This window comes from Octodon degus, unplaced genomic scaffold, assembly GCF_000260255.1.
Source record: "Octodon degus isolate 3935 unplaced genomic scaffold, OctDeg1.0 scaffold00231, whole genome shotgun sequence".
Taxonomy (NCBI): Eukaryota; Metazoa; Chordata; class Mammalia; order Rodentia; family Octodontidae; genus Octodon; species Octodon degus.
The window spans coordinates 944,915-956,957 of NW_004524807.1; positions in this window are offsets into that span (position 1 = coordinate 944,915).

Genomic DNA, 12,043 nt, shown 5'->3' on the forward strand with positions numbered 1-12,043 from the left:
AACATAAAAAAATCAATGACCAATAATAATCATTTTTGAATAAATAACAATTTTAGGCCAATTAAGAAAGTTCTGGCATCTTTTTATGAATCCTATAGCTGAGATTTTTCCCTATCTGTTTCTACTGTACATGAAACAGGAGTGTTTCATTGGGTCAGACTTACATCACCATACCTACTGTGACTACTCAGTCATGCTTCTGCCCTATCCACTAAGATTCTATCTAAAGAAATATCTCCATGTCACTTTGTCTGTGGCCAATACACACTTTTTCTTAATTTAAGTCTCTCCATTTTATGACCAAAATCACAAACACCTAAAAACTATGCACACGAATGTCTAAATATTTCCACAAGCAGGTGAATCAACAACCCAGTCAAATTTATAGAATGCTTATCTATACATTAGATTATATTTTAACATGTCAGTCATTTTCAACTTGATGCAGAATTAAGCAGAAAGTAGTGTTGAGACTTGGGTCTACTCTGAGATATCCGCACAAGTATCCCCAAAAGGCCAATGACACAAAGGGATGAATATGAAAGTAAACACAATAGATGCAGCTACAATCAAAATGGTGATGAAGCTATTAATTGGATTGCAAGGTGCTTATTTCTAGGTTGTCAATGGAGCATATTGTGCAGTTAATTACTAGTGAAAAAAGATGGCATGTTTCCCCACTTAAAGAGCAGGTGATTGCATGGTTCCTTTCCATCAGCTGAAGCTAGTCTTTTCTCTGAGCCACTTTTTCTATTTAACTTTTCTCAATTACATCCTCAAAATATTTTCATTTTATTCAGCACTTTATTTGTCACTATAGTGTCTTCCTAAGTTTGGGAATATTTTACATCAAAAACTGTATATCATAGCAAGGAATACATGAAATCGCTTCATCAAATCTATTAAATTTATAAAATGCATTAAATTTATAAATGTATTAATTCAGCACTACCTGTAAAGAAGTATGTCATAGTTTAAAGCTATGCAGCTCCATGTAATTTGTTTTTATAAGTAATGCTTATCCCCCAAAAGAAAAAAAAATGAAAGCGTTCAACCTGGTTGTATGATAATGAAATGTATAAGATGAGCATTTATCACTTATAAAATAAAAGTACACTGGTACCATAATCCATATAGTGAAAAATAAAATAGGAAAAGTGCACAAATTTTAAATTGTTTTTCTTTCTGATATATTTTATAGCATGACTTCAGAAGGCTATTCAAGAGTTCGCAGTTAGAATGTTATCAATCATCAATGATTAGCAGGAAATCACGTGACTTCAGACACTGACAACATTAGATCTGATTCATAACACACCACACGCCTTGTTTCTTATTCAAGATCATTCTACCACATTGGTGAAAATAAGACATGTAAATGTCTACATTTATTGCACTCACTGGAGAACTTATGCTGTGTGGCTTTTGAAAAATATTAAATTTGCATTAGAGTGTTGGTTTGCATTATGGAGACAATACATTCAGCAAATGATCACATTGTTCTCTGCTTCTTGCCATAAGAGCCTCTGTCAGTCAGCAGACCCACAGTGAAGCTGCCACAAGAGCTTGGTGAGTGTGTGACAAGTACCCGCTGGTTGCTAAGGAGCTGCAAAAACAGGAGAGAAACACTGGAGGCTACTGCGGTGTCTGTAGGTCTTGTTGTACTGCCTGAGGACTTCTACGTGGTCATTTAGGAAATGAAAGAAAAAATGGGCATAAGGCTTCTTGCTGTTTATTGGTGAAACAGAAGAAAATCATAAGAATATTTGCTTATATCAATGCCAATTTTAAAATGACATAAATTTTGAAAATTAAAGATAATAATCACTGATATTTAATACACATTTGTTCTTTTATTGAATATTCAATTTGATGACATGAGAATTATTATACTTTTTTGTATCTCTTATACTTACAGTCTTGTGTTTTTGCCACATTTTAAAAAGCACAAAAATCACACACACAAAAAAAAAATCTGACCATAGTCCACCACACTCTCAGGACCCCTCCCGACCAGCCCAAGCCCATGCCTGGCTAGTGTGTGGGACAGCTTAGTGCTTCCCTGAGCCAGTTGGACTCCTCCAGACCCAGCCCAAGCATGGCCTGTGAGTGAGACCTTCATCCCTGTTCAGCAGACCCCTCTGAACTCCTCCAAACCCCTCCAGAACCAGCCGAGACCCAGGACCGGCATGTGAATGAGAACTTCCACCATGCTCTCAGGAACTCTCCAGACAGCCCAGGGAATATGTGGGAGAGCTTCCATGCTCCCTTGAGACTGCTGGACACTCCAGACCCAGCCCAAGCCGGGGCCTGTCGCGTGTGTCGGAGAGCTTCCACACTCCCCTGTGTGCACTGGAGCCCTCCAGACCCAGCCCAAGCTTGGCATGTGAGTGAGAACTTCCTCCATGCTCTCTGGACCCTTCCAGACCCAGCCCAAACACAGGACCAGTGAGTGTGTGGGAGAGCTTCCATACTCTCTTTTGTATGCTGGATCCCTCCAGACACAGCCCAGGCCCACTTGTGAGTGAATCCCTTTGTCCTGCTCTGTTGACCCCTACAGACACAGCACACGCCTGGCGTGGAGGCCTGGGGTGAAACTCTGAAGCTCAAGTCCCTGCAGAGAGGCTAGGGGCCAGAACTACCCAGCTAATCCAAGAGCATAACATCATGCCAGAGGGGCAAAACACGTTCACTTCCAAGGGCAGCAGTAGGAAAAAGCTGATCACAGCAGCCAAAACCAAGCCAGACACAACTGGAGGAATTCAAACTTCATAGAGCTGCAACTGAATTTAAGTAGGTGCTAAGGTTATAACTGCACCAAAGCTCTATGCCAAAGGTCAGAGCATAGTGCTACAAAAAATGACAAAGGGAAGGAACAAAATGCAATCTGGGGCCCAAGCTCACCCAGAACAAGTGAAGGAGACACTAGTACAGAACAAATTGGGAATCACACAACTGAAATGTCTGAGTTAAGTTTGTCTGAAGTAAAGAAACAACTGCAGAAAGGTATAGAGGAACTCAGATGAGAAATAACCTTTGAAATAAAAAAGAAATATCTGAATTAAAAACATCTGAAGTAAAGAATTGAATGCAGAAACATATGGAGGAAATATCAGAAATAATCTCTGAAGTAAAAAAAGAAAGGATAACTATAATGAAAGAATTAATTACTGCTTCTCAAGAACACACAGATAAAAAGATAAAAGAGATTAGAAAAATGACGGAATGCTTCAATGAGCAATATAGGAAAGAAATAGATCTCATGAAGCAGAGTCAAACAGATATAGAGGAACTTAAAAACACAATCACAAGCTTACAAAATTATTTGAGTGAAAGTGAAGATAGAGTTACAGGTCCTGAAGGCACCATTGTGGTTAGTGAAAAGGTAAGAAAAGACCTCTTAAAAACAACTAGGATGCAAGAAAAATAATTCATTGCCTTCAAGACAATGCAAATATGAACAATCTGAGATTAATAGACATCAGTGAGAAAGGAGTCAATACAAATGATACAAAACAATATGAGCAGAAGTAATAACACAGAACTTCCCAAATGTAGGGAAAAAATCTGACATCAAGTAACTGAAGCATACAGAACTCCAAAGAACATCAACCAAATTCAAAACACATCTAGACAGATAATAGTCAAGATCCCAGAAAACCAGCAAAAGAACAATATACTGAAAGCTGCTATAGAAAAGAAACAGATCAAATTTAAAGGAAAAAACATTAGAATTATGGCAGACTTCTCTTCACAAATCATAAAGGCAAGAAGAGCATGGATCAGAGTCCTTCAACTCCTCTATGAAAGCAAATTCCATCCCAGATTACTATGCTTTGCAAAACTTTTTCAAATTTGATGGAGAAGTGAAATACTTCCATGAGAAAGAACAATTAAAGAATTTCATGATGAGAAAGCCAACCCTACACCTACTACTAAAAGATGTTCTAGAGAGGGATTAAAATGATCAGAACTCCAGGATCGAGAAAAGAAAGAACCCACTAAATAGGGCAAATAATGAGACACAGGCGAAAGTGGAGTAAACAATAGCAGGTAAATAACATGTCAATCATAAGACAGTACATCTAAAGTATAATCATCAATGTAAATGGACTCAATTCACCAATTAAAAGAAAGACTGGCACAGTGGATTAGGGAACAAAACCCAACAATATTCTGTATACAAGAAACACATGTAACTCATTAAGAGATTGATAGGCAGAAAGTCAAAGGATGGAAAACAATACCACACATCCCACCACCTCAAAAAAATCAGGGGTAGCAATCCTGTTGTCAGATATCTGAACTTCAAGCCAAGAATGATCAAATGAAATAAAGAAGGCCACTATATACTGGTTAGGGGAAAAATTTGAGAGGAAGAGGTAACACTCAAAAGTATGTATGCACCAAAAATGGGAGCACCCAACTATATAAGGCAAGTCTTAATGGACATGAAAAATTTAATATCCAATACCACAATCTTATCAGGAGAACTTAACACCCACTGATCCCAAAAAGATAATTCAAGCAGACAAAAAATTAGCAAGAAGTAGCAGAACTGAACCAGAGCTTGGAACAAATGGACTTAGTGGACATATGCAGAGTGTTCCACTCAACAACAGCTGAATACACATTTTTTAGCTGCACATTGTTCATTTTTAAAAATAGACCACATACTAGTCCATAGGTCATGATAAGTATATGCAAGAAAACAGAAATTATCCCATGCATATTATTTGGCAACAGTGAAATGAAACTGGAAATAAATGACAAAAGAAACCAGAACCCCCCCCCCAAATACATGGAGATTAAACAACACCTTAGCAACCAAATGGTCACAGATGAAATTAAACAAGAAATTTAACAGTATCTATAATTCAATGAAAATTCAAGCACAGCTTATCAGAATTTATGGGATGTGACGAAAGCAGTTCTTAGAGGAAAATTTATAGCTGTGAACTCACATATTAGAAAAACAGAACAAAAACAAATAAAAACCCTAATGCTGCACCTCCAACATCTAGAAAAGGAGGAGAAAACCAAACCAAAAGAACACAGATTGGAAGAAATCATGAAGATTAGAACAGAAATTAATCCAATTGAGAAGAAGAAAACAGTTTGAAGAATTATGAATCAAAAAGCTGGTTCTTTGAAAGATTAAATGAAATTGATAACCCCTAACTAACCTCAACCAAAGGAGGAAAGAAAAAATTCAAATATAAGCAATAAGGAATGAAAAGGGTGTAATTAACACAGACCTAGTGGAAGTTCGCAAGATTATCACTAGCTACTTTGGGAATCTTTATGCTCAAAGAATAGAAGACACAGAAGAAATGGACAGATTCCTAGAAAGGTACAAATTACCACAACTGATGCAAGAAGATATAAGAACTCTTAATAAGCCAAAAACACGAAAGAAATACAAAATGCAATAAAAAAAAAACTTACCGACAATGAAAAGTCCAGATCCTGATGTCTTCACAGCTGAATTGCACAAGAAATATACAGAACATATAATCCGTATACTCCACAAAGTCTTCTATAAAGTAGAAAAGGAAGTAATCATCCCAACAATGGTCCTGGAAGCAACTAGTATACTGATACCAAAACCAGGGAAAGACACCACTAAAAAAGAGAACTACAGCCCAAACATTCTCATGAACATAGATGTAAAAATACTCAATAAATTCCTAGCAAATAGAATACAGCAAACCATCAAGAAGATTATACAGCATGATCAGGGAGGATTCATCCCAAGGATACAAGGATGGTTCAAATTTTGCAAATCTATAAATGTAATATACTATATCAATAGAGCAAAAACTAAAAACCACATGATCAACTGTATGATGTAGAAAAGGCTTTGACAAAGTCCAATACTCATTCATGTTCAAAGTCCTACATAACAGTGGAATAGATGGCCTCTATTTCAATCTGATGAAAGTCATCTATGACAACCCAATGGCTAACATAATTCTAAATGGAGAAAAACTTAAATCTTTTACTCTCAGATCTGGTACACAACAAGGATGTCCTCTATCACCACTCCTATTCAATATAGTTCTAGAAAAACTAGCTAGAGCCCTTAGAGAAGTAAGAGAAATAAAAGGAATGAGAATAGGTAAAGAAGAAATTAAACTATCATCATTTACAGATGACATGATACTTTACTTGGAACACCCAAAAAACTCCACCAAGAAGCTACTAGAAAAAATACACAAATTCAGTAGCACAGTAGGATACAAAGTCAGTACCAAAAAGTCAGTAGCATTCCTCTACACAGATCACAAACACACCAAGAGAGAAATTAGAGAAACAATACCTTTTACAATATCGCTACAGAAAATGAAATACCTAGGAATTTATCTAACTAAAGAAGTCAAAGATCTTTTCAAGGAAAAGAGGAGATCATAGAGCAGTTCAGAAAATGGAAAGATATTCCCTGCTCCTGGTTAGAAAGAAGCAACATGGTGAAGACTGCCATACTCCCAAAATTGCTCTAAAGATTTAATGCAATCCTTATTAAACCACCACCAATATACCTCACAGACCTAGAGAAATCATTCCTAAAATTTATTTGGTACCCAAAAAGACCTAGAATAGCAAAGGCAATCCTGGGCAACAAAAACATGGCAGGAGGTTTTACAATTCCTTACTTTAAATTATACTACAAATATACTGTGATAAAATCAGCATGATACTGGCAACAAAATAGACCTGAGGATCAATGGAATAGATAAAAAGATGCAGAAGCCTCTACAAACACACTCAGTCACCTTATCTTTTGGAAAGGGTCCAAACATGCTTACTGTAAAAAACATAGCCTCTTTAACAAATGGTGCTGGAAAATCTGGTTCTCTATATGATGATAAGTACAACTTAACCCAGGTCTATTACCATACACTAAGCTAAAGTCAAAATGAATTAAATATGTATACATTAAAACAGACGCACTCAATCTCCTGGAAGAGAAAGTAGGAGGAACTCTTGAAGACATAGGGGTAGGCAAAGAGTTCATGAAGCAAAATCAAAATGCATGGGTAATTATTGAAAGAATTAACAACTGGGACCTCCTCTTACTGAGAAGGTTTTACAAATTAAAAGAAATTACCAATAAAGTGAAAAGACAACCCACAAATTTGGAAAAAATCATAACTAATAAGCATTTCACAGAAAGGTCTGTTCTCTAGAATTTATAAACAACTATAAAAAAATTAGGGTCCCAAAATTTAAAGACCCAATCCAGAAATGGCAATCCAAGGTGAACACACACTTCTCAGAGGATGAAATTATAGAAGCAAATAAATATATGAAGAAATGCTCCCCATCACTAGCCATCCATGGAATGCAAATTAAAGCAACATTGAAACACTGTCTCACCCCAGAAAGAATGGCTATTATAAAGAAATCAACCAACAACAAATGTTGGAGAGGCTGTGGGTAAAAAGGAACCCTTTTCCAGTGCTGGTGGGAATGTAGACTGGTGCAACCATTATGGAAATCAGTGTGGAGACTCCTCAAAAAACGAGGACTGGAAATCCCATTCAAAATAGCTATCCCCCCTATTGGGAATTTTCCCAGAGGAACTGAAAACATCATATCATAGTGATATATGTGTACCTATGTTTATAGCAACACAATTTATGATAGCCAAATCTTGGAAACAACCATGATGCCCGTCATCTGAGAAATGGATGCAAAAGATGTGGTATTTTTATACAATGAAGTATTACTCAGCTATAAAGAATGATAAACTTGAATCCTTTATATTTAAGTGAATGCCACTTGAATATATGCTCATAAGTGGAATAAACCAGACCCACACTTGTAAATATCATATACTCTCTCTAGTTTAAGAACTCAAAAGAAGAAATAAAAAGCGAAAGGTATAACACAATTAAGAGCAAAGCGAGAACTTAATAATTAAACAACAAAGAAAGCCAAGGAGAAAAGGTAGGAAACATGACAGGGTCAAATCCATACACTCATATGCACAGGATGGTTGAGGCAATGATTCTGAGAATGTTCAGTAGATTTTTGAAATTAATTAATTGTTAGGATTCTCACCCTGACTAACTGTATACGCTGATACCTATGAATGAAGTAACTGCCGTGAAGATAGCAATGTGTAATACTAGGATCATACTTGAAATGCCTGTCATTCTGGTCTTCTAAATACATACTGCTTGTCATGTCATACCAATTACTGCCATACTGTCTCTCAAACAAGTGGTTGTTTAAAAAAATGGTAATAAATGAAAAGAAGAGACAAGAAAAAAATATCATAGGACATTTTAGCAAAATGCTGTGTATGGTTAGATTTCTAAATTTCTGTGTAAAATATACAATTGTTTATTCCTCTTTTTAAAAAATGTTTTTAAATTTATTTTTCTTTTTTGTGTAGGGATGTAAAGTTTGATATATCAATATGTGATGGAAAATACCTGTTCCATGCTATGTCTAATATGTTTGATATCCAGACAGGTAGTGAGGTTAAGCCCAACTGCCTATGTTATAGGGTAAAAATATAACTAAGCTTTTCTTCTGGAGGATTAAAAACTTAAGTTTGCAGACGAAAATTTAGAGAAAAGGAAGGGCTTCAAGAATAGCTAACTGTTTGGCCCTAGCCTTTCAAGATCAGTGAGGACTCCAGACATAGGAGAACCTGTACTGTAACAACCTGTAACTTAGTGATGTCCCAAATTTTCTGATCAAAGAGATTGTTGGACCACAGAGAAAATTGATCAGTGATATAGATCGTGCCTTAGGAGAGTGACATGGAGAGAAAACATTCTCTCGGGCTTCCACAGAGAGCAAATTGGTCAAGCAATGGCCATGACTCATCTACACGGCTGACACTGACAAAGGATTTACAAACTGCTGTACAGGGTTTCAGGGTGAATCCTGAGGGGATTCGACTGATCTTGTCAGATATGAAAGTTACATTTCTTATTATATATGTCTTGCTTTAATCTTAGTCTTTACCATCCAGCACAAAAAGTCTAAAAATGAGGTACAAATAGTAAAGCCATATTAATATGCTGAGCTGTGAAGGGCTCAAGTCAACAACTTCTGACATTGCCAGTCTTATGGATAACACATTACTGTTATAGACTAGTGGTGTATATGGGATTATTTTGCTGAATTCAAGGACCTACAATATTTAAATATCAATGGAATACCCACCTCTGACAAAACTAAATAAAAAAGGGACCATTTTTTTTCTGTCTATACAAAATAGTTAGGATAGATATACAGCTACTTGCTCTTAATTCAATGAGAAGAAAGATTTGTACTAATAGTGTTTGGACAGGATATCATCTACATCTTACACTATGAATAAGCACTATGAAGACAACAATATGCAATGTATTAATTATTGAAACTGTCCTCCTAATTGGTTTGAAACTGTCTCATTGTTATTTACTTCTCAATAAAATTAATTTAAAAAGTTAAAAATTGTATCTGTCCATATAATTACTTTGGGCACATATGTACATGAGCTGTATTGTTCTTATTAAAGACAAAGAAAACAGTCTCTCAGAAAATTGAAGTGATTTGCTCTGAGTAGCAGAGCTAGAACTTGAAAGAGTCAAATAAAATGTTTGCATATTTTTAGTTAATCACTTGTTTAGTGTATTGATTAACTCTTTTAGGATTTCAAGGACAGCTGTATAGACAAAGAAGACTTGAGCAGTGCCATGAATGATAGTTTAATCTGTAGGAAATAAAGAGAAATAATCACCTCCCCAGCAGGGGATAGTAGGAGCAGAGCACAGGATGGTTGGCATGGTGTCTCAGTTAACTCTTCTCTCATTGCTAGGACAAATATCCAATACTCAAAAATAAGGAAGAAAAGGTTTATTTAGCTTACAGCCAGTGGAGGTTTCAGTCCATACTCAGCTGGCTCTAAGGCAGAGCAGCACAGGGCAGAGGGCAGCAGTTCATGGTGGCTGCACAGAGCAGAAAGCAAAAAGGTGCAGCAATTCAGGCAGCTAGCTCTCCTCTCTCCCCTCCTTACATTGTACTATAAATTACCTGCCCCATGACCAGGGTGTATCACTCACACCAGCAATCCCAGCATTGAATCTAGAATCAATCACAAACTCCAGAAGCCGACCCATGACTGCATGAGGCTTTGTGGGGGACACCTATACACAATCCATAACACATGGGAACAGTATATGAAAAAGATGGGGCTTAGAAAACCATGTGAGACAAATAGAAATAAGTTCAAAAAGAGAAATGAAAGAAAGAAATAAAGGAGGATGCATGAGGGGAAAATCCAAACCTCTTTTTTTAAAAAAACCTGATCCTAGAAAAAGTCAGAATAAGAATTGAAGTTTTATCAAGTTAATCCCTCGCTAATGTAAATGAAAGCACAGATATTTGTCTTTTTCTCCTTCACTCCCCAAAAGAGTCATAATTCTAGCATGCATCCTTTTAAAGCAAGAATTTATCTACATGTGACTTATGGTAGCAACTGGAATAGCTGCATTACTGTTAGGGAGGACAGCCAACACATGGGCCCTATACATCAAAATCTGACCCTGCTCCTAGTGGCTCTCACCGTGTGAGTTAGCTGAAAGTGCCAACTCCTGTAAGAAATGCCCAACAGATCAGCATAGATCCGGGTGTGGCTGACTGGGCTTACTGAAGACTGAAGATGCATCCTGGGTGTGAGTGGCACCAACCTGCAGGCTTGTGGCCCGAATGGAATGGAAAGGAAAACAAGGATGTAGGTGACTTCTGTTTCTTCAGAGGATCTGGCCTTCACCTTGGACACCCTCTCCTGGCTTCTGGTGCAGACCTTTGAGTCTGGTAGCACAGATCCTTGCGTCTTCCAGCAGTGACCCTTCAGCCTCCTCCTACAGACTTGTGCAGGACCCTAGAGCAAGCTCCAGGCCTTCAGCTTTCAATTTCGGATCTCCAGCGCACAAACAGCCGTTCTGTACTCCTCCACACCTGATTCTTAGGTGGCTATTGTCTCAATTGTATATTTATATATATTTGTATATCTTGCATTCAATCTGTTGAATGTAATAACTGATGCACCACTGAAAAAAACAAATGATTCTACACACAAATGATCCTTTAGGTTTGATGCCTTTCTCCTAGAAAAGCGATTTTTTTTTTGTATTTCATTCCATTTTACTTGTTAATTTAAAAATGTTTTTACTGTAAAGAGAAAATGATAAAAGCATTAGAAGCAATACAAAATTTCAAAAAACAAGATTATAGAAATCAGCAATGGTTGTTATATGGCATAATGTTTTCAAATTCAGATTACCAGACATAAGCAGGCAAAATTCATCAAAAAATTAAGCATTAACTGTTCCTTTCAATAAACCAAAAAAAATTGTAGTACAATTTCTTCGCTATCTTTTTTTTTTTATTTTTCAGGGAAGAGTCTACAGGGTATTCAGGGTCACACTACTAGATCAGACTTGTGGTGATCCACCTGCTTACAGCCTCCCAAGTGCTGGGATTACAGGCATGCGCCACCACACCCAGTCTCAGTTGCCATCTCAGTGCGTTTCGGGGGGGGGGGCTGAATAGCAGGCCTGGGGATCCAACCCCTGGCCCCTGCACGTGTTTGAAGGTGCTTTAATCTGCTGAGTTTTAATCCCACCGAGCTATTTGGCTGGCCCTTATTCGCTATCGTGTGTGTGTGCAAATATATTTTCATTTCTTTTATTTCTACTTTCCTTGCCTTGTAGGATGGTTGGGAGTATTATCGGATTGCAAGTGTTTCTACCACCCATTGTCAGACTATTGTATTTTGAAGAGCGGCTTCTTATATCTCATTTCTACATCATAATTATAGCTATAGTATACAATGCAGTACTCAACCATTTATCTTTACAGGTACCTAGTTGTATAAAATGTATAAATCAGAAATAACCTATTTTATTTATTTTTGTTGTTGTTGTTGTTTTTTTCTTTTTTTTGTTTTTTTCTACAGTTTTATTGATAAACAGATAGCAATGAGACAGTTTCAAATCAAATCGGAAGTACAGTTTCAACAAATAATACACTGCAT